The following is a 24,296-nucleotide window of genomic DNA, read 5'->3' on the forward strand; positions in this document are numbered from 1 at the left end:
CGATTAAAACTACCCTTAGAACTGAGTACTATTCACGACGTGTTTCATGTATCGAATCTTAAAAAGTGTTTGACTGATGAAACGACAATAGTACCACTGGAAGATGCTCAGGTCAACGAAAAACTCAACTTCGTAGAGGAACCAGTAGAAATTGTAGACGGGAAAACCAAACAGTTACGACACAACAAAATTTCATTGGTAAAAGTTCAGTGAAATTCAAAATAAGGACCCGAATATACTTGGGAACGAAAGGATGAATTCCGAAAGAAATACCCACACCTGTTCCCTAAAAAGAAAACCGATGACACATTAAATTTCGAGGACGAAATTTATTAACGGGGGGAGAATGTGACATTCGTTACAAAACGAGGTATACTATATTCATTACGTAACAAGTAAACGATAAATCGGTTAATTCGTAGTGCTTAAACGAGTAACCGACTGATACTAATTATGACCCGTATACATACTGAGGGGTCATATACGAGTTATATATATATTATAGAGGCTAACATATTGATATTTAGGCCCCAGTACGTTTAAAACTTTTTAAACGAAAAAGGTTTCGTTTATCGATACGCTATAAGCTTAAACGCAATCGTTAATATCAAAACGAGCATTGTAGCATCCGTTAAGCCGAAAAAGATTTATAAAACACTTATATGACATGTTCTAAGCAATCCGTGAAAATATTTTGGAATTTTACAACGAGTCAGTACGTTTTTCTTATTTTACAAAACTAGGCTGAAAAACACTCGTTTTCGCGCTGGTTTTCGCACTCGAACTAGTTTTCTTGCGAAAAACTGAACCCGAACTAAATTTTGGACCGACTTTTACGCGTGGCACGAAAACCGAGGCACCATTGGGCCAAAAAGAGGCCCAATGGGCCCTTATAGACTTGCGGCCGCAAAGGGGACAGCCCACCCCCCTTCTAGTATCTTATATATAAAAGAATATTTTGAGATATTTTGTACCCAATTTTCCAGAGAAAACTTACCTTTGCTGTTCTTCTTCATCAAGCTTCATCAAAACCCTAAGGTAGATAGTGATTTTCCTTGATTTTTAACCATGATTAACATAGTTTAACCATGAAAAATTAATCCTTGATTAGTTTTAAACATGTTTAACCATCCAAAAATCATAAAAATCAAGTAAAATCATGTTTTGATGTTAAACATGTTTACAAACCAGGAACATATACTTTTTTGGTCAAAAACGCGGATTAGAACATGAATACAACGTTTTTACGGTTTGAAAGTTCGGTTTGAACCCAAAACCGAAACCCTAATTATCAAGGCTGTCACATGGATGATTTATGATTGGTTTGATGTTATATGATATGTAGATACACTGAGTTTGCAACCCGAGACCCGGAGAGTCGTTTAAGCAAGCAAAACTCATCGAGAACCGACAAGGTAAACCCGTAACACTTGTTTAGGGGCTGTTTAGTATTAGGTTGTGACGTGCTTGTTGTTAGCTTGTGAAAATTTTCAGGGACATTAGGGATCATATAAATGAGTCCCTGTTCAAATTTAGTAATTTTTCGATAAACGGAGAATATTTGGTGAATTTATTCTCGTTTATGAGCGTTTATTTGGGAAAAATAGCTAAACGTATTGAAAAATTATGAAACTTGGTTTTGGAGTTTAATATGTGATTTTAAGATCACTGGTAAATTTTGGGGATCATTAGAAATGCCTAAGTATGGTTTGTGCAATTATGGTTTAACCGAATCTTAACAGCCGAAAAACGCACAAAAAGGCATCTTGTCAAAAGAGTTAGGTTCTGGAGATTTTTCAGAGCTATGTAATAACATTGAGGCCATTTGTAAAAATTATTAGATTTTTCGGAGGTCGTTTGATGTAAACGGGCCATTTATTACACGATTATAACCTATTAAATGAATTTTTATAAGTAAATAATTAATCATAAAATTTCTGAAAATATTTTTATAAAATTCTCCATGTCTTAATGTATTTTTACAAAAATTTACATAATTTATGTATAATTACATATTTAGTTATGATTAATCAAAGGTTTAAATTATAATTGTTTTAACGAAACCGGCAGTTTTGTGTTTAACGGACTGACTGGTATGTCAAAATGTCAAAAGTGGTCAAATATCATATTTTTGAATGATACTGATAAAAACGAACCTTTTACGAGAATTCCGGACAAGTTGGGTGGATTGTACGCGTTTTGTATAATTAAACCCGTGTGAAAACGAAAACGAACCCTGCGATCAAACCAGATACCGAAACCTTAAAATTCTTTAATAAATCAAATCATTTTATCAATCAATATATTTACTTAAGTTTATGTGATCTTACCTAATCCCGAAACGTATAAACAATCAACTTGGCTAGGCTCGGGAAACGGTGAAACTGAGCCAAATCCAGTTTTTAACATTTCATAATATACAACGTCACAATCTAAGACTATGGTCATGTTCTGGGCCTAACAGTTATACCCAGATTATCTATACAGCCCGACTTAGCTTGAACACTGTACTAGTATTAACGATACGATACCGTTTATAGGAATCAGGCTATAAGCGAGGCACCTGACTTATTGATACGTAATTTCCGTGCGAACTACGATAAGGTGAGTTTCACGACCCCCACTTTCTAAACTGTTTTACGAACTTTTGGGGTGAAAAGCATGTTTACATATACTTATATACTTAAAAACGTGTGATGATGTGGATTATCTAAGTACTAACACTTGACAAGTCCCCACAAACACAAGTGATTAACTTCGTGCCGGTGACGTGTGGATAGTACTATCGGTTTGACAAACCAACTGACAGAGCCGGTGGGGTATGCCGGAACATGTTAACCCAGTTGCACATTGTCATTTAAACTTATTACATACTGCTATGTGGTGTTAGACATTGTACATACTTGGGGCAAAGTGGCTGTTAAATGCCAACGGGAGTGCATGGGCAGGGGTGGCCATGTGTTTTAGCTTGTTTCGGTTTCACTTGTGGCTTAGTATAATACATCATACACATATATATATACATACACACTGTAAACTTTACGAACTCGTATACTGATTTCGTTGATACTCGTGAAACTTGAAACTCACCAACTAGACGTAGTTGACCCGTTTTAACATGCTTTTCAGGTAAAGCGAAAGTGGAATGAATTGCTTACATGCTTGGTGTTAGAAGGAGAGTTGAATAGCTGTGAATAGACGCAGACATATAATATTAAATAAAAAGCTCGTAAACCGGTTATGTGATTCTCATCTAGTTTGTAAACATAGTACCCACCCATGTAATATGATGTAAATTAGTTGTTGAATTTCTTTATAAACAATGTTGTTGATACCAGTGTTATCTGTTACATTCCCGTATTACGCTTCCGCAACTACCTAGTCGGGGTGTGACAAGAGCCATGGGATGCCGAGGCTCATTATGACGGAATTGAAGAAGTTCATGCGTTTGGCTACGGTAAAACCCCGCTTTAAATTTATTAAATGATTGGATTGTAGATTCGGGTTGTTCGAATCACCTAACGGGTGAAAAGGAGCGGTTAAAGAACCCGGTTAAGTACCATGGGAATCAGGTGGTAGTTATAGCCGATGATTCGCGACACGGCATAGCTCATATTGGTGAGGTTGATCTCTCATTGGATTCCGAGGAAAGTGGTTTTGTTCTTAAAAACGTGCTTCATGTTCCTGGTATGAAAAAGAACCTGTTGTCGGTTCCTCCAATCACCGACACCGGACGATATGTTCTGTTCGGGCCAAACGAGGTGAGTATTTTCAATAAGTTCGAAACTAAATCCATACCGGTGATTCAAGGGAGAAAGAAAGACTCGGTTTATGTATTGTCAGCCGGGAATTCGTATGTGAATAAGATGAAAAGGAATCTAAACGCAGATCTCTGGCATCAACGTCTAAGCCACGTCGGGTATGATAAACTTCAATTGATCGTTAAAAAGAAGTTGGTGGCGGGAATACCCGAACTCGAACTAAAAACGGATGTGGTGTGTGGCGGTTGTCAGTTTGGAAAGGCTCATAAGCAACCATTTGAGAAATCTAGTTATCGAGCTAAAGCCCCTCTCGATCTAGTTCATACGGATGTGTTCGGTCTGTTGAAACAGCCGTCAATTAAAGGTTTGAGTTATATGATATCATTTATTGATGATTATTCAAAATATTTGTGGGTATATTTCATGATGGAGAAAGCCGAGGCATTTGAGTGTTTCAAAGAATTCAAGTTAGAAGCCGAATGAGATCTAAAGGGGGCATCGAGTGCCTTCGTTACGATAACGGAGGCGAGTATATATCCTGTGAATTTTCTTTGTTTCTAAAAGAAAATAGAATTAAACGCCAACTAACGTGTTCTAATGCTCCCGAGCAAAACGGGGTTTCGGATAGAAAGAATCGTATCCTAACAGACATGATTGGAAGCATGATGCACAACAAGAATGTACCGGGGAGATTTTGGGCGGAGGCAATGAGTACCGCTGCGTTTATAAGTAAACGATTGCCACAACAAGGAATGGGCTACGAGTCACCATACAAGAAGATGTTCAAAATCCAGCCGAATGTTAGTTATTTTCGGGTCTTTGGATGCGTGTGTTACGTGTTCATCCCTGGGCATCTTAGACACAAGTTGGAGAAAAAAGCAACGAGATGTATTTTTGTTGGTTACGATAATGAAAAGAAGGGGTGGCGATGTTGTGAGCCGAGTACCGGGTGAATTTATGTCTCAGGATGTAATATTTGATGAAAATTCATCATGGTGGTCACCAAGTAAGGAAGTCTTGCCCGACACACGTGACCTACAAAAAGAGTATGATGAATATGTTACGGTTCAGGTTGGTGACAACGACCTAGAAGAACAATCTTAACAAACAATTAACACCGAACCTGAAATTTCAGGAACAAGAAACGGGCCACGTTCTGATCCATGGAGAACCGGGTCGTTAGTTAGTCAAAGGAACGGTCAAACTAGTACCTCATCTGTACCAGTTAATACCGAAGGTGATGTACCGGCTGTCCGGAAGCCTGATCGAGTCAGAAAGCAGAACCCGAAGTATGCAAATATCGCCTTACTTGTTAGTCAAGAAATCGAACCCGACATGGTAGAACAAGCTATACGAGATCCTAAGTGGGTGGAAGCCATGAAGCAAGAGTTAGAAGCTTTAGTCGGTAACGAGGCTTGGCATCTCTTCCGAAGCCGGGTGATGTAAAACCAATTTCGTGTAAGTGGGTTTTTAAAGTTAAAAGGCGGGCCGACGGGTCGATAGAAAGATATAAGGCTCGATTAGTGGCACGGGGTTTTTCCCAGGAGTACAGATCGATTATGAAGATACGTGTCCCGTAGCTGAAGTCGTTTCGGTTCGAGTAATTTTAGCTATTGCCGCGTGCAGAGGTTGGGATTTATGGCAAATGGATGTTAGTAAAGCGTTTTTGTATGGCGATTTGGATCGAATAATATACATGGATTAGCCGGGAGGTTTTGTAAGTCAAAATTGTCCTAATTATGTTTGTCAGTTGAAGAAAGCAATTTACGGCTTAAAACAGTCACCGCGAGCCTAGTTCGGTAAGATTGGTGAGTTTTAGAAGTTAACGGATTTGTTCCTACAATAGCCGATACCAGTGTGTTCGTCCGAGCTGAAGGTGACAAGACCGCCATTTTCCTTGTTTATGTCGACGACTTAATTATAACCGGTGATTTAGTCTACGTGGTGGAGCAGCTAAAAACGAATCTGTGCACTCGTTTTTTCATGAAAGACTTGGGAAAATTAAAGCACTTTTTGGGTGTTGAGCTCGAGTACGAGAATGATGAGTTTATACTTCACCAAAATCGGTATGTCGTTAATTTTTTGGTGAAATTCGGTATGGAAAGTTGCAAACCGATACGGGTACCCATGGAACCAAACGGGTCTCTACGAGCCGAAAAAGGAAAAGAGTTGGAAGAAGTAACCATGTATAGACAAATAATTGGAAGTCTTATTTATTTGACCTTGACTCGACCCGAAATTGCGTATGTCGTTGGGATGCTTAGTAGATTCGTTCAAGCTCCAAGAAAAACGCACCTTGAAGCTGCTCGATTAGTGTTGCGGTATTTGAAGTCGACTCCGAGTTATGGTGTTAAGTTTAAGAGGGAGTCGAGTATGGAATTAATCGGGTTTTGCGATGACGATTATGCTAAAGATCCGGACACGAGACGGTGTACTACCGGGTATGTATTCTTGATTGGTTTAGGTGTTGTTACATGGTGCAGCAAAAGGCAGCCTACCGTGTCACTTTCGACTACCGAGGCAGAGTATCAGGCCGCAACTATGGCTGCGCAAGAGTGCGTATGGCTGGTTCGTTTTCTAAACGAGTTAAATCAAGGTAAGAGCGAGAAGGTAACCATGTATGGGGATGAGGTGTCTTCAATCTTATTGTCTAAGAATCCCACGTTTCATGCGCGTACGAAACATATTGAAGTTCATTATCACTTTATTCGTTAGAAAGTGTTAAATGAAGAAATTGATTTTAAATACATTAACACGTTGGAGCAAGCTGCTGATATATTCATAAAGAGTTTGCCAAAAGAGAAGCTAGTGAAGTTTTTTACTCGCTTGGGGATGAAGGAAGCAAATATCTAGAGGGAGTGTTAAACGAGACGATATTTAAGGGCGGTTCGGTAAATCTCATGGGGTAGCTTGGAGGAGATTTAAATAATAATTCGTTTATTATTTATTAATAAGTTAGTCTTATTTTAGTTAAGTTAGACTTATCTTAAAACCTATTTGAGTGAGTTGGGTTCAAATTGTGTACTTGAATACGAGTAGGACTCGAATTAAGGGTGTTATGTTAACCCTTGGTTCACATAGGTTTATTAAGTTTTTCGTGTGTTTGTTTTCTTAATAATAATATTGAGTTTTTTTTTGTTTATCAATAAGTCTTCGTCGTCCACTGTGTTTGCAATTTGAAAAGTGCAGCCATCATCCAAAGGTTTTGTTCTTTATTTGCTACTGTACGCACAGAAGCAAGAAATCAAAAGGAAGCAATATTTTGTTTATTGTTCTGCATATTAAAGAATCAAGATTAGTTCTTGATTGACCTGCTATGTCATATTCAACAGTGACATCCCCTTAGCAATTGGGAGTTTTGTAAAAAGTGGTGTAGTGGGCAAAACGTCACAACTTTCCTACAATAATTACATGCATTCCCTCTCTCTCCTATCCCCACACACAACTTTATTAAAATTCACGCCGAACTGGCGTTTTGTAGCAAACACTCCTTTGAAAACGCCGAAGGAAAAAAACGCGGAGGGGGGGGGGGGGTGGATCCTCGGCGTTTTGAAGCCAAAACGCCACACTTTGGCATGAGTACGCATGGTCTTATGGTCCCCGTGTTTGTTATGGGAAGATCGGTTCATTACCATGTCAATCCGTTTGCACTTACATGATCGGTTAGAGAATATGACAAAACCCTTTTTCTGATCCTTATTGAAGAGGTATGTACCCGCCTTAACATCGAGCGGGGCGGGTCAACCCACAAGATACAGACAAGAGGCTTGAAATCAAGATATCATGAAGGCACAAAGCCAAAACCTATGCGCATGGCGCATATCACATATGCTCACGCATATCACATATGCTCACGCATCACATATGCTCACGCGTATCACATGCTCACGCACCATATATGCTCACGCATATCACATCTGCGCGTGGCGCATATCACATGCTCACGCATATCACATCTGCGCGTGGCGCATATTACATATGCTGGCGCATATCACATCTGCGCATGAAACATCTGCGCGTGAGAATAAAGAGAAGACCTCGCGCATCCTCAGGATAGGCGCATATCACACGTGCACATAATCAACCTCGTCCTTATCCAAATCAGGATAAGGACAACCTTGATTGTGCTCGTCAGACAACCTTCCAGAAGGTATCCTTTAAGGAATAAGAATATGCTGATGTTGACAGCTGCCAATGAAAGGTGGACAACTCAGTAAAACCCATGTGCTACCACGTGATTGCACATGGGTCAGGTGAAATACCTGGGTCAGAGAATAATCAATGAAAAAGCACCAGGTGTCCTAAGGACACGTGGCGCAAAGCAACAGGAGGAGGCCAAAAAGGCCCTAATGGGATCTGAGCCCAATCATTGGAAACCCTAACACTATAAATACCACACCACCTCCACAAGGGGAGGTAGGCAAGAAAATACATTCCAATTCCTTACTCACTCTCAGATTATTATTATCTTCTCCTACAATCTCTTATTCTCACACCGGAGGGTTACCCCAAAGAGGACCCCTCTGTCCCTTTCTGAGGGGTAAGTTCACGGTGCTGCTCGTTTTGTAGGTGGAAGAATTCATACTCCGGAGAACCATCGGTGAAATAGCATACTCATACCCGAGGAAAGTTGATCGTCTACCAGTGAGCCGATCCACGTTTCTTCATTGGCGCCATCACCTGTTACAACGGCAACAAAATCTCATCAGTTCTCTCTGAAAAACTTCACCATGGTTTCTGGTGTTCGAAACAGCGATCAAGTCCTGGAGGATATTGAGCGTGAGGATGTTAATAAGGGACAACAGTTTCTGAGGGTGCTGCGTGATTCTGCGCGCACCATCAGTAACCATCCCTTCATCACAACTCCAGAAGATGAAACAAATGACCCTAAAGAATGGCTCATAAACGAACAACGGCGTTTAATGGACAAATACAATGAGCTGGTCAAACACAAAAAGTTAGCCGACCTAACACAAAGGCTCGCGTTTGATAAACAAACCATTCAAGGAACAACAAAAAGGGCGCGCGCGCCGGAAGATGGTCACTCTGTTCACACTGAACACGCTGATTTTAGTGATGAAGAAGTGCACAGCATGAGGAAGACACGAGATACTCATGCAGGAGGCTCACAGCTCCGCGCGCACATGAACATGGCGCCTGGAGCCAAAGCCGATCTAGATCTGTACACACCGTACAACCCACCAGCGAGAGGGCAAGTGGACGTAACCACACCGTACAGGCCAGCCATCTTGGTGAAGCATTCAAAATTCACTTACCTCGCTCGCGCGAGACAAGACACACATTAGAATGGGGGGGCTTGAAGAGGTATGTACCCGCCTTAACATCGAGCGGGGCGGGTCAACCCACAAGATACAGACAAGAGGCTTGAAATTAAGATATCATGAAGGCACAAAGCCAAAACCTATGCGCATGGCGAATCCCCGTTCAGCCTAACCTATGGAACGGAGGCTATGATTCCAGCAGAAATTGGATGCCCATCCCATAGAGTGCTCATGATGAGTAAGATTGATAACGAGCGCGAAAGAAGGTTGGATCTCAACTTACTTGAAGGGCGCAGAGAAGCGGCTATCATCAGTGAAGCCAAATACAAGAAAAAACTAGAAAAGTATTACAATCAGCGCGTGAAAGAATGCCACTTCAAGAAGAATGATTTTGTCCTTCGAAACAATGAAGCTAGCCGCGCGATACCCTCGGGAAAGATGTCCCCCAATTGGGAGGGACCTTATCAAGTCTCGGAAGAATTGGGAAAAGGCGCATACGCTTTAAAAGATTTGAATGGAAAGAAGATCCCGCGCGCATGGAACGCAGCACAGCTTAGAAAATGTTTCATGTAAAAATTGTCAAGTTTGTAATCAAGGCTTTTTAAGCCATTATGAATAATAATACGCGCTATCTTCTCTTGATGTGTGTTCTATTACCTTTTGCATACATGTTTCACACTTCCCTTTATTAATTTTGAGCAATATGACAAAATTGTATTGACATCAAAACAAAAATAAAACGAAGTAAAACATACATGCGCGAGCTTCAAGCTCAAACGCGTTAACGAGTTTTAACTCTAAAACGTCAGGGCCTTAGCCCAATAATATGAGCCTTAGCTCAGGGCCTTAGCCCAATAATACGAGCCTTAGCTCAAATCACTCACAAGATCCATCCTACATACTGCGCAGCTAGACCATAAAAATACCTAAGCACAACTAAGGCAAAGCACATGCCAAAACATAGTTGTTAAGGTCTCAGGTCGAGGTCGCGCATGGAATTGTAATGGATATCAGAGTAACACATACTGACACGTAAAGGCAAAAAAAAAAAAAAAACTCATAATTCCCTATAATAAATGCGTTATAACGTCGCGCAAAAGAGGAATAATGAAACGCCAAGGCACGTGTCAACATAGTCAAGATATTGCAAAATCACTTAAAATATGACAAGGATTAAGTAAAATAATTTCCTTACAACCTTGTTCTTATTTCAACGTGCAAGCATATCTTATATTCAACAAGCAAACATGCAATATAAAGAGATGAATGGGGAATGCGCAAGATGCGAATAAGGGAAAAACAAAATTTCATTCCAAAACATAGAAGGTTACAAATTTACAAAATGATGAGATACAAACTGCAAATAAAAAAAAAACATGAAGGGCTTCTCAAGTCTCTATGTCGACGTCAGCCTCTTCATCGCCCTCATCATTACCTCCCTCAGCATCTGGCGCAGCCCGCTCCTCGTCATCTCCAACCTTGCCATAGTCAAGTTGTTCGTCTTGAATGGAGTCGTCTTCTATCACAATAGTGTCAGGAGCGGGTCCTTTGGCCACGCCAGAGCCGCTAGCAGAGGCAGCATTGCCCGCGCCATCATCGCCGCCACCAGCCCCTTCACACTCGTCAAGTAATTTCTTTAGAGCGCCGAGATCGGGCTGATCAGCAAGCAAGGCTATCTGCAAAGCATAAGGAAAAGTGTGAGTACAAAAAGACTAGGAAAATAAGTCAAGGTAAACTCATTAAGGTTAAAATACCTGCTCAAGGATGGGAATGGGAGTATTCAAATACTTCTCCCCCACCTCGGCCATGTCCGCGCAGACAACGTCGAGCTGATAAGGGTATCGGATGGGTTCTTCTTCAGCATGCTATATTCACAGCCATCCTTAAACCCTTCAGCTCGACCCACCAAGCGCGAGGCAGCGTTGCAATCCATCACAAGGGTCTGAAACTCGTCTGAGTATTTCATCGCATAAGCGCAACGAGTCATACCCTGTGAGACTAGCCATTGGCGATCCTGCGCGAGGGAAGAAACAGACGTCTCAAGAGCAGGAATCTGAGAGTTTAACAACTCAACAGTTTCCTTGGTCTGTTTCAGCTCCTCTCTGTCGGACGCTGCTGCCGCCAAGGCCTCTTTCCTTTCCGCATTTCTCAGCATCGAGCGCTTCTTGGCTAGACGCTGCCGTCGCCAGGGCTTCATCCTTCTCTGCCCGCGCGGTCTCAAGCTCCTTCTTCAGGCGCGCAACCTCACTCTCTAATGAAGATTTGTCAGTGATAGACTGCAAAGGCGCTTGGTCACGTGCCTCTGCATCCAGCTCCAAGTCGCGCACTCGCCGCGCATACTTGGCCGCGTCCGCCTCTACTACCTGCAGCTTCTCCCACGCAGCCTGCAGCTCATGCCCGCGCTTCACGAAGGCAGCGTTGGCACTTGCTCGGTTCTCGCTGAGTTCTGCTTGGAGTTTCTCAGCTCTCTCTCGAGCGTCAGAAAGATTCCAAGCAGATACCTTAGCCTCTTGCTTGGCCTCCGCAAGAGCATCACGCACCTTTACATAATCATAGCGAAGCTCTTGGGAGGCAGCAAAGAACGCTGACCCAGCGAAAAGATGGTCGTTGAGCAAGTCCACGCGGGCGCGACTGAAATGAGCTATCCTGAGTAATATTCCATCTCGGGCGGTATATGTGATCGGCTTCCTGCAAACACAAAGCAACGTTCTAGTCATCTAAACACTAATATGGAAGTCCGCGCAGCGGAGCAAAACGAACTTATGCCTGCGGGGAGCAAGCAGAAAAGTCAGCGCCAGCCCCATGAGAAGACTGCGCCACGAAATCTCGTGGCGCTACAGGGCTTGCGCGGCCGCCATCGGAGTCTTCAAAATGGGCCTCCTCATCTTCCTCTGTAACAGGCCTTTTCTCCTGCGACCTGGAAAAATCAAAACCAGTCTCGCGAGGAGGGCTGCGCGCAGGAGGAGGTGAGGGAGGTCTCGACGCCGCGAGATCAGCGCGTAAAACAGCCTCCAGCTCCTTAGTAATCCCAATGAGGGGAGATTCAGTGCTTGCAGGAGCAGGAGCAGAACCAACGGCGCTGGCGCCGGCGCCAGCAGTGCCGCCAGCAGCTTGTGTGCCAGCTATAATGCCTATGAAAAAACCAATAAAGAGAAATGATTCAAGACTTGATCTAAAAAGAAAAAAGTCAGAAAATAAAAGCGCAATATCTACCTTGGCGCACCGCCGTTCGCGAGTTAAACATCGCCATGAAGTCCATTTTCCCTCTTTTTGAGGGTAAAATAGGGGACTTCGAAGCAACCTTCGGCGCAGCCTCGGTACCTTGTTGCGCCTGAGGTTGATCCACCAAGGTCGCTGGCTCTACAAACATTTGAGTGAGCAAAGATTCATTAATAACTCTATCGAAATCACGCTCAAAATATAAACAAAGTATACCTATTGGAGAAGAGGAAACAGCAGGCGCAGCGCCGCTTTCCTTTTCCGCCGCGCGAAGGGAGGAGGTGGCGGCACCATACCTCGTGTGGACAGGAGGTCTGCCCACACCTTGAGGCAAAGAAGACAAGGAAAACTTGGAGGTAAACTCCTGGGTTTTCTCAAGTCCCTTCGCTTGAGTAGGAGGATCCTGAGCAACAGGGGCATCATTTTTCTTCTGTTTTTTACTGGCCCCTGCGCCAGTTTTCCCTTTAGCTTTACGCTTGAGTTGGGGCACCTCAGCTTCCTCCTCCACCTCTTCTTCCGCGAGCTCCAGCTCATAGTTCTCGAGCGCATCTACATTACGTGCAACAGAAATATTAATCAAATTTGGTATTCTAAAGGCATAAGCATAAGTACAAAGGCCTACCAGACGCATCGCTGCCAAAGCAAAATCCCAAATCAACAGGGATGAACATGTCATCGAAGCGATCGGGGAAGCCAACTTCCCCAGTGCCCAGCGCGACAGAGCCACCCTCCATATGCTCATCATAGGTGGTGTGAACGTACTCCTTGCTTACTGCATAAAACAAGACAAGGATATCAGCAAAACGAATTATATTCGCGCAGAAATAATGCAATGAGCTAATAACTCACATAAGCCGTCAACTTGGATAACAGGCTCAGTCGCGCTGTCGGTCCACCTCCTGCTCATACCAACCCCCACCAGCGCCTCCTCGCAAATATTCTTGGCGGGGGATGGTTCAGCAGTCAACTTATTAACCCATGCGCCAGTTGGGTTCTTAAGAACATTCCCATCCGCGGGCGCAGAATTGATCGCGCGCATGGTCATGCGAATGGGAATCACACCAGCCTTAATATAAAAAAATTTCTCAGACCAGTCATGAAGGCTTTTGAAGGAAACAGTGCAGCACTTGACCTTCTGACTGCGAGGAACGAATGAGAACCAAGAATCTTGGATTTTTGGTTTATAAAAATATTGAAAGCGCCGAGGGGTGGGCTCCTCGCGCTGAGATTTGCACACGAACTCAAAATGAGTCATGCGCACAAGTCCAAAGGGATGGACTTGGGATATGTGAATCCCATGAAATTGAAGCAGCGCACCCACAAACCTTGTCATCGGAAGACGAAGGTTGCAGTGAGTGAAAAAATGGCAATATAAGGAGATATAGCCAGTGGGCGGATCCGCCGCCGTTTGCCCGGCCGCTGGGAGCATACAGCCGTACTCAGGGAGAAAACCCTGAGAGGCGATGAGACTGTCAAAATCAGACAGTCTCAATTTACAGGGAATCTCATCCCACCTCTTCACTGTCTTGACCTTCCCCACCTCCTCCGACGAGGCCTCGGCAGCCCGTTTCCCCTTGCCGGTCTTCTTCAAAGTAGACATGACTAATGACTTTACACGGCGTTTGCTGGGGGAGATTGTGGTGTCTGGGTTATCAGACATACAACTATAAATCAAACAGAGGTTACTTCAAGAACGGAAGTCTGGAAGCAAAAGACAGGCACTTAATCGGAATAAAAATGGAAGGAAGGAAAAAGCTCTGAAATAACAAGGAAGATGAAGAATAATAACTCAAAAGGCTTGCTTTTATAGGCCCAGGAGAGAGAGAAACAGGTACTGATCAGAGTTCACGTGCCCCCACTCGCAGGTGCAGGCCAACGCGAGCGCGACACGTGTCCCTGACACTGTGTGAGGGGACATGAAAGGGAATGAAATAGGTACTGATCAGAGTTCACGCGCCCCCACTCGCAGGTGCAGGCCAACACGAGCGCGACACGTGTTCCTGACACTGTGTGAGGGGACATGAAAGGCAACTGTAGCACCTCGAGCACACGAAAAGTCTGATACGTCTCCATCTCTGACGCATGTCAGTACCAACCAACCACATACATAGACGATTCATTTCAACCAAAAGGATAGAATTTCGCGCAACGATGAGAAATAAAAAAGGAAAAGACAAAACCTATTAAAAGAGAACTATTAAGTCTAATATCTATCTTACCTCGCTCGCGCGAGACAAGACACACATTAGACTGGGGGGGCTTGAAGAGGTATGTACCCGCCTTAACATCGAGCGGGGCGAGTCAACCCACAAGATACAGACAATAGGCTTGAAATCAAGATATCATGAAGGCACAAAGCCAAAACCTATGCGCATGGCGCATATCACATATGCTCACGCATATCACATATGCTCACGCATATCACATATGCTCACGCATCACATATGCTCACGCGTATCACATGCTCACGCACCATATATGCTCACGCATATCACATCTGCGCGTGGCGCATCTGCGCGTGGCGCATATCACATGCTCACGCATATCACATCTGCGCGTGGCGCATATTACATATGCTGGCGCATATCACATCTGCGCATGAAACATCTGCGCGTGAGAATAAAGAGAAGACCTCGCGCATCCTCAGGATAGGCGCATATCACACGTGCACATAATCAACCTCGTCCTTATCCAAATCAGGATAAGGACAACCTTGATTGTGCTCGTCAGACAACCTTCCAGAAGATATCCTTTAAGGAATAAGAATATGCTGATGTTGACAGCTGCCAATGAAAGGTGGACAACTCAGTAAAACCCATGTGCTACCACGTGATTGCACATGGGTCAGGTGAAATACCTGGGTCAGAGAATAATCAATGAAAAAGCACCAGTTGTCCTCAGGACACGTGGCGCAAAGCAACAGGAGGAGGCCAAAAAGGCCCTAATGGGATCTGAGCCCAATCATTGGAAACCCTAACACTATAAATACCACACCACCTCCACAAGGGGAGGTAGGCAAGAAAATACATTCCAATTCCTTACTCACTCTCAGATTATTATTATCTTCTCCTACAATCTCTTATTCTCACACCGGAGGGTTACCCCAAAGAGGACCCCTCTGTCCCTTTCTGAGGGGTAAGTTCACGGTGCTGCTCGTTTTGTAGGTGAAAGAATTCATACTCCGGAGAACCATCGGTGAAATAGCATACTCATACCCGAGGAAAGTTGATCGTCTACCAGTGAGCCGATCAACGTTTCTTCACTTATTATAGTCTTACCAATGGATAATTAATTTGTCGAATGGTCTATTGTAACCTTGTGCAAATAACCTTCATAATATGAGATGAACAAAAACTTTTTACCGATATACTTTATTTTTAAATGATAACAGCATCAAATTAACCGTTTCAGATGGATCGTGATTTCAGCATAATGATTGGATTAATCTGTGTAGGCATTCATAAATTTCATCTTCTCAAACAACCACCAAGATCATGTATCTAATCGTGCTTCATTTTTTTTAAACAAAACTAAATAATATCTTGAAAACATTTTGCGTTCTCGCAAAAAATTCTCTATAAAGAACGAAAAAAAGTAGGATCGAAATTTACATTAAAATAAAAACAAAGCTAAACCCACCCACACACCTTTCCTCTTCTTTAAACTCATGGTATCCTTCCAACTCGAGTTTTTTGTTTCCGCCAACCATAGATCACGAAAAAATCCACACTTGGACATTCTACTACAGGAACCAAATGTATTAGTATTACATTCTTTCAAACTTGTGTTTTAAGCCATAGTTTCTCAATATTAGAAACTGAAAATGTTGGATTAATTTTTATTCCGGGTTACAAGTCGGTGAACCGGGCCTAAGAGGTTTTAACAAGTCGGTTAAAGTCTAAGGGGTATTATGAAACAATCTTTCATTTGCTTGGTGGCCAAGTTCACCTTGTTGGCCAAGTTGACATTGTTGCCCAAGTTCACCTTGGTGGCCAAGTTGAGCGGGGACACATACTATGTTCGGTGACCAAGTTGGGTTACTAGTATAAATACATGTACAAAGTTAGTGTTAGATACAACAAGAAAAACAACAAACACAACAATCACCACATCACTACCAAAGATGTTGTAATCAGTTTTTTGAGTTATATTTTCTAGTTATAATATAAGTCGGTTATTTCTAAGTTGTGCGTTAATTATCGTTTATCATTCTTGAATTGGCATCAGAGCTCGGTTCAAGAACGCGATAATTAACGACCAACAAAGAAGGTGTTTCAATCGAACAAGTTGGTTTGATTTCTCGAAGAAGTTGTTAACGTGGTTGATCGAACAAGTTGGTTTGATCTACCGAAGAAGTTATTGTCATTGTCAATCGCATAGTTCATTCAATTTTTACTTTATTCAAACAAGTTGGATTTGAGTAGCCATGGGTGACACGACTCCTCTGCCGCCAAAGGGGAAAGAGAACGGATCATCTTCCGTTCGATGTCCAATGTTAACTGCAACGAACTATACCGTGTGCGCTATGAGGATGAAAGTAGACCTAAGAGTTCACAAAGTTTGGGACACCATCAACTCGGGTGTCTCCGATGTAGACAAAAATGACATGGCTATGGCCTTGTTGTTTCAATCCATACCCGAAACCTTGATCATGCAAATTGGAGATCAAGAAACTGCTAAAGCCATGTAGGATTCGATTAAAACCCGACACTTAGGTGCCGAACGGGTTAAAGAAGCACGTCTCCAAATCTTGTCAATGGAATTTGACAATATGAAGATTAACGAGTCAAGTTCCATAGATAACTTTGCGGGCAAGTTATCGAGCACCGCCTCGAAATCAGCGGCTCTCAGCGAAGTTATAGATGAAGCAAGATTGGTAAAGAAGTTTCTCAAAAGTCTCCCAAGATCGAAGTATATTCAGATGGTTGCTTCGCTTGAGAAAGTGTTTTATCTCAATAAAACGAGATTTGAAGATGTTGTAGGCCGACTCCGAGCCTATGAGTAGCAAATCTGAGAAGAAGAAATTCAAGGGTGTGACCAAAGTAAACTTTTATTCGGTAAATATGATTCATCAAGTCATAGAAGTTTTGAATCTAACGGGGGACGAGGACGAGGAGGTCGAGGTCGAGGTCGAGGTCAAGGTCGCGGTCGAGGCCGTTTTAATGGTCAATACCAAACCCCTAGTACCTAACAAGGGTCATCAAGTCGAGGGAAAATAAAGGTGAAGAAAGATCGGTCAAAGATTTTATGTTACCGATGTGACCAGTTTGGTCACTTTGCATCAGGTTGCCCGGACCGAGTTCAAAAGGGTCAAGAAGCAAACAAAATCGAAGCCCGTGAAAATTTTGATGATGCGGCATATATGCATCAAGTTGTGTTCTTAAATGAACAAAACCTAATACCAAAGAAATACGAGACCGAGCGAGTCGAAGATGATGTATGGTATTTGGATAACGGGGCAAGTAATCATGTGAAAGAAATCGATCATATTTCTTATAGTTAAACGAAAACATAAGTGGGAGGGTTAAGTTTGGAGATGGGTCATTTGTTCAAATCAAGAGAAAAGGCTCAACGATTTTCCAAGGAAAATCGGGTGACCAAGACTTGCTAACCGAGATTTACTACATTACGGAGTTAAAAAGTAATATAATAAGTCTCCTTCAAGCAACAGAGTCCAGATGTGACATTCGGATGAAACACGTTCTTCTAACCATGTACGATGAGGGCGGGAGGTTACTCATGAAAGTCAAGTGATTCGCAAACCGACTCTACAAAATACGAATGAAGATTGGAGCTCCCGTGTGTTTGCAATCAAAGATCAAATATGATGCATGGCGTTGGCATGCAAGACTTGGGCACATCAATTTCGGGTAAATGAAATCGATGGCTAAGAAGGATATTGTACAAGGTTTACCACATGTTGAACACGAAAATCAGTTGTGTGAATCGTGTTTGGTGGGTAAACAAACGAGGCGTTCGTTTCCGGTTACATCCTCGTTTAAAGCATCCCAACCTTTGGAGTTAGTTCATGGTGACTTGTGTGGTCCAATAACCCCATCCTCTATCTCGGGTAATAGGTATGTCTTTGTTATTATAGACGATTACTCACGATATATGTAGACGTTTTTATTGAAAGAAAAAGGTGAAGCGTTTGAAAGTTTTAAGAGGTTTAAAGCTCTAATCGAGATGGAGGCGGGTTTACCAATGAAAACTTTTCGAACCGATAGGGGAGGAGAATTCACTTCACGTGATTTCAATCGGTCCTGCGATGAAAGTGGAATTATTTGGCATTTAACCGCCCCCTACACGCCATAACAAAATGGCGTGGTAGAAAGGCGAAACTGAACATTAATGGGGATGGTGCAGAGTATTCTAAAGGCGATGTAGGTAACGAATTATATGTGGTGAGAAGCGGTCCAACATTCAACCTTTTAAATCAATCGGGTCCTAACCCGGGCCTTGGTTGATCAAACTCCATATGAATGTTTCAAGAAAAAGAAACCAATTATTGAACACGTTCGAGTATTTGGGTGCATGGCGTATGCTAAAGTTGATAGTGTACATCTGAAGAAACTTGATGATAGGTCAAGACATCTCGTTTATCTCTGGTCGGAGACAGGTTCAAAAGCATACCGTCTCTTCGATCCGAACACCCGGAAAATTGTTGTTAGTCGGGACGTTGTGTTTGACGAAAACAATGGGTGGAATTGGGTAAAGAAAGTCGAGAAGAATGACTACGAGCCGAGTATGTTTTCTATTGTTGGGGGGAGGGGGGTTGCGGTTGACAATGGAATTGGTCAAATCGAACCCACTATTGAAGAAACATCTAGAAGCAACTCGGGTAGCTCAAGCTCTGAACCTACATCATTGGTTCAACCCGAGTCCAACGACTCAGCCGAACCAAGTCATATTGGGCCTAATTCCTCAACCTGCTCTCAAGATCAGTCGACGAGGAATGGGTCACAGGTATATTAAGGTGAAAATGAGGCCCAAACGGGTCTAAGACGTTAAAACCGATTCTCGGTTTTACCAAAAAGATTACAAGAAGATTATGTGTTACATATTGACTCTGACTATGAGCAATTGTTTCTCATAGCAAGTGGTGAACCGAGTAGCTATTTTGAGGCTAAGTCGAACCAAGAATGGGTTCGTGCTATGAATACCGATATCAATTTGATAAACAAGAATGAAACATGGAAGTTAGTTTAACTTCCAAAGGGTGCAAAATGTATCGGGTTGAAGTGAGTGTTCAAAATCATACGTAATGCGGATGGCACGATAAACAAGCACAAATCTCGGTTGGTTGCAAAGGGTTACGTGCAACCACCCAGGATTGACTTTGATGATGTTTTCGCTCCGAATCGAGACCGTTCGGCTACTAATCGCATTGGCTGCATCTAATGGATGGGAAATCCACCATCTTGATGTAAAATCGGCTTTTCTACATGGTGAATTGAAAGAAGTTGTGTTCGTTTCACAACCCGAAGGATATGAGAAAAAAGGAGAGGGAGCAAAGGTTTACAAGTTTTCAAAGGCCTTATACGGGATAAGGCAAGCTCCCCGAGCTTGGAACACAAAGCTCGATAACATCCTACGAGACATGAAGTTTCAAAAATGTTCCAAGGAACAACCGGTTTACCGAAAGACGGATGGGAAACATTTTTTGATCATAGTCGTGTATGTGGATGATTATTTTTGACAGGTACCAGCTCGAGTATAATTTCCGATTTCAAAAAGGGTATGGCGACCAAGTTTGAGATGTCGGATCTCGGGAAGTTAACCTACTATCTCGGAATCGAAGTATTTCAACGAGAGGATGGGATAGTAATTACAAAAGAAGGATACGCCAAAAGAATTCTAAAGGAGATCAGTATGCAAAACTGTAATCTGTCTCAAGTCCCGATGGATTATGGTGTGAAATACTCAAAAGCCGAGAATGAAGTCGAACTTGATGCAACCGAGTATCGAAAGGTAGTGGGTTGCTTACGGTATTTATTACACACTCGTCCAGATATAACATACTCTGTGGGTATTGTTAGTCGATATATGCAAAGCCCACGAGAATCTCATGGTGTGACAATATGACACCTATTGAGATATTTAGAAGAAAACGACGAGTTACAGGATCAAGTACGGGAAGAACGGGTCCAAACGACATGTAGGTTATAGTGATAGTAGTCACAACATAGATGAGGATGATAGTAGAAGTACCACGGGGCACGTGTTTTATTAAGTGCAATGTCCAATTACAAAGTGCTCACAAAAGCAAGCGATAGTTGCACTCTCATTGTGTGAAGCCGAGTACATGGCGGCTTCAGCAGCCGCATGTCAAGCTGTATGACTCCGAGAGTTGTTGAGCTAGTTGACTGGAGAAGCATTGCAGAAAGTTGTGTTGAAAGTTGATAACACATCCGCAATAACCCTTGTGAAAGAACCGGATTTTCACAACCGAACAAAGCATATAAAGTCTCGCTTTCATTTTATCCGAGATTGCTACGACGGCGAGGTCGATGTTGAGAACATTAGCGGGAAAGAGTAACGAGCCGATATCCTCACTAATGCACTCGCAAGAATCAAGTTCACGGAGATGAGCGAGTTACTTGGAGTTGAAGACCGAATCAGAAATTAGGGGGGGGGGGTGAATGCTGGATTAATTTCTATTCCGGGTCACAAGTCGGTGAACCAGACCTAAGAGGTTTTAACAAGTCGGTTAAAGTGTAAGGGGTATTATGAAACATTCTTTTATTTTCTTGGTGGCCAAGTTGACCTTGTTGCCCAAGTTCACCTTGGTGGCCAAGTTGAGTAATGGACCCATATTATGCTTGGTGACCAAGTTGAGTTACTAGTATAAATACATGTACAAAGTTAGTGTTAGATACAACAAGAAAAACAACAAACACAAAAATCACCACCATCTCTACCAAAGATGTTGTAATTAGTTTTTTGAGTTATATTATCTAGTTATAATATAAGTCGGTTATTTCTAAGTTGTGCATTAATTATCGTTTATTATTCTCGAGAAATAATATTTTAAGCATGCGTTAAGGACCATCTTTGTAATTTTCCCTTTGTTATATTCGGATGATCATTCAGTTTACCTGTTTTGTAGTTCTGGTTTATAAGTATTAAAAGTTAGACCTGTAGTACTACTCATTATTCCACAACGGTAACAGGAATGGTACCTAACTCTATAACACATTAAAGGCATGTTACATTTTGTAAAATGACTTATAACTATACCCTTGTTATGTATATATAGGATGCACATGGTATTCTATCAACTCTACTCTTTCCGCCAACAATTGGTTGCGAAAAAATCCACACCTTAACAACCATCAACCGCGAGTGTATCTATGTCCCATTCTCGTTCTCTCCATTGTCATGACCTTGCACGTGTATCCAGTTTTAACCCCCGTCCCGTCTTCTTCTTGAACATGTAGCCACTCTCACAAACCAGATCGAAGCCATCCACCATTAGTGGACTCCTCCACAGCCTACCACAACAAAAGCTAGCTTCTCCACCTTCCACAAATATCTTATTTCTCTATTTGTCACTTCGATCCGCCACCCACAACAGATCGATCTTCTCACTCTACCCCAACACCACCAATTTAAAATCGCGAGGACCATGCGTTCAACTTTGAATGAAAAGTGAGGACCAATATTTATATTGGGCCAATCCAAGGTCGAGATGGTTATCGTGGGGTTAAAAGATTTTGGGTTTATGGATTGACTTGTTGAATAGATGAACCCAAACATGACTCGTGTGTATGACATCAACATTAACCCATATCCATTTAAAATCTTTTCGTTCAGCTTATGTTTTTTTATGAATATGATTAACACTACCATATGTCTTAGAAACATAAATAACCAATTACTCGAGTTTAAATAATACGTTTTTCCTCCTGATTGACACTTTTATTTTATATCCCTCGTGCCTAATTAATAGATATTTAGTTTATATATATTTTTGGGAAACAAGAGCATGTAGAGAACCCTTTTGCTGGTGACACCATCAACCTATTGTTTTGTTAGATGATCCCAATTGTGTAAAACCAGTTTATCCATTAGAAAGGCTAAAAAAATGATTTTGATTCTTTGCTGGCAGCTATAAAATAAATGTATATAACTAAAAAAAACGTAAACCTATTAGTGACTATAGTTTTACCTTGAAATGATAATAACATCAAATTAAGTGGTCAGATGGAACATGAATTCCAGCATATTGATTAGATTAATCTGTATGCTTTCATGAAAACAGAACAGACTATTAAGAAGAACCTGTGAACTTACAAATAAAATAATCTGCTCCAAATGCTGTAATGTCAAAACAAATTACTAGGATCATATTAGCCCAAAAGCATATTGAACATTAATAGCAGCAACAAGTTCAGTCTCTCTATCTTGCTTTTAATATTTATATATAAATCTGGATGTATGTTTAATCTACAACTTTTCAACTGAGTTAAAGAAAAAAAAACTTTTTTGAACGGTCATTACCTTTTTTGAAAAAATGTTAAAGTGGGTTGCTAATCAAAGGAGAAGTAGAGATTCCATGTGGGAGCACACATAACTTGAGAAAAATCTTCCATTAATCCCAAGACTATTGAGTAGGGTTCACAAACAGCAAGTGACACAATGGACTTCGGATGATGTTCATAAATTTGAACTATAAGCTCACCTGTTTTCCTAAATCCCCTTGCGTAAATTAGTGATGTTGCATCTAGTGTGTTAACATCAATAGTAAATAGCTTTGTAAACGATTTAAGAACGCCATCCCCATCATCCATACATGGAAAAATTGTTTAGTGGCCTCTACACCACGTTCAAGCACAACAAGAGACTCCCGTAGTTTGGACATGAACACATTGCATCCAGGCTTGTGTGATAAACTATACGGGAGATTTATTTCTGTAAATTCTTCACTTGTTATATCAATTGAAATAATCAAACTATAAGGACTTAATCTACCATCGATGGTAATCTTATCAGTAGCTAGCCAATAAAGAACTCCATCTATAACTACCTGGAGATAATTAAATTGAATTGATTTACGAGGGAGATTGCTAAGTGGACTTCTCCAAACTCCCGTGCTTAATGTAAAAACCTCAACTTGCTTCAAAGTTACACTTTCTATATCCTTCCACCTATCAATACCTGTAACCTTTACAATTTTAGGATCAGTAGTCTCACGACAAACCCCAAAACCTAGAACGGTTGCATGTATCTTATTTGTTGTAATAGGCACAACACCACCAACAACTTTTCTAATTGAAGGATTCCAAATAACAATCCTTGCTGTTCCACAGAATTGTTGATAATCTCCGTACAAACATAACAAACCATGAGAGATGCCTACTATGACGGAACTTTTAACCTGCAAACTTTTAACCAGCAAGGGAATATTCAAAGAAACTTTATGTTGGGGGAATGTGTCATCATCAACTAGTGAAACATATTTTCGTTCAAAATCAACGGCATCAGTATAATTTACAAGTAGATGTTGTTTGCTGCTATAATGTGCAATAAAATCAGAGCTATGGATGAGAGACTTCCATGCTTTGGAGGCAGATCGCAACCGAAGCAACGATATGACAGGAAGTCTCTTCATGATCTCCACATGGACGTCGAAAGGTACGTTGTCTGGCATCTTGATTTTGATCGTGTACGCTGATAAAGAACAATTAATAATGGCTTTAAAGCGATGTAATGTATATATATAATTCAATTTCTTGCTGGATTTTATTAATCAACAAAATGGGCCGGTACCGGTGCAATTAAAGATGGGCCGGTCTCGGTACAAAACCTTATCATTTTGAAGTTTATGAACAAACAAGATTATTTTTATTTTAAGTATTTGTTAAATCACTTCGTTTGCAATCTTTAGGTGGGCTGGGTGAGTGACCGTGTACACGTTGAACATTGTTAAAACTTAAAAACGGTTACTAATCGTAACTAGCATTGGTCATATAATTATAACCAGTGTTTTTCCAATAAAAAGTAAATCTAAATATCTAAAATCAAACTATCC

At 41.6% G+C, this 24,296-nt stretch overlaps 2 pseudogenes; one reads left to right on the forward strand and one right to left on the reverse strand.

Moving 5' to 3' along the window:
* The first annotated feature begins 5,888 nt into the window (after nt 1-5,888).
* Nucleotides 5,889-6,614, forward strand: LOC143548386 (secreted RxLR effector protein 161 pseudogene; annotated as a pseudogene).
* A 16,184-nt stretch (nt 6,615-22,798) lies between these two features.
* Nucleotides 22,799-23,915, reverse strand: LOC143548389 (F-box/kelch-repeat protein At3g23880-like; annotated as a pseudogene).
* Nucleotides 23,916-24,296: the final 381 nt, after the last annotated feature.

The sequence above is a fragment of the Bidens hawaiensis genome, unplaced genomic scaffold (assembly GCF_021521415.1).
Source record: "Bidens hawaiensis isolate Kalapana, Puna unplaced genomic scaffold, B.hawaiensis_p1.1 tig00015077_1, whole genome shotgun sequence".
Classification (NCBI taxonomy): Eukaryota; Viridiplantae; Streptophyta; class Magnoliopsida; order Asterales; family Asteraceae; genus Bidens; species Bidens hawaiensis.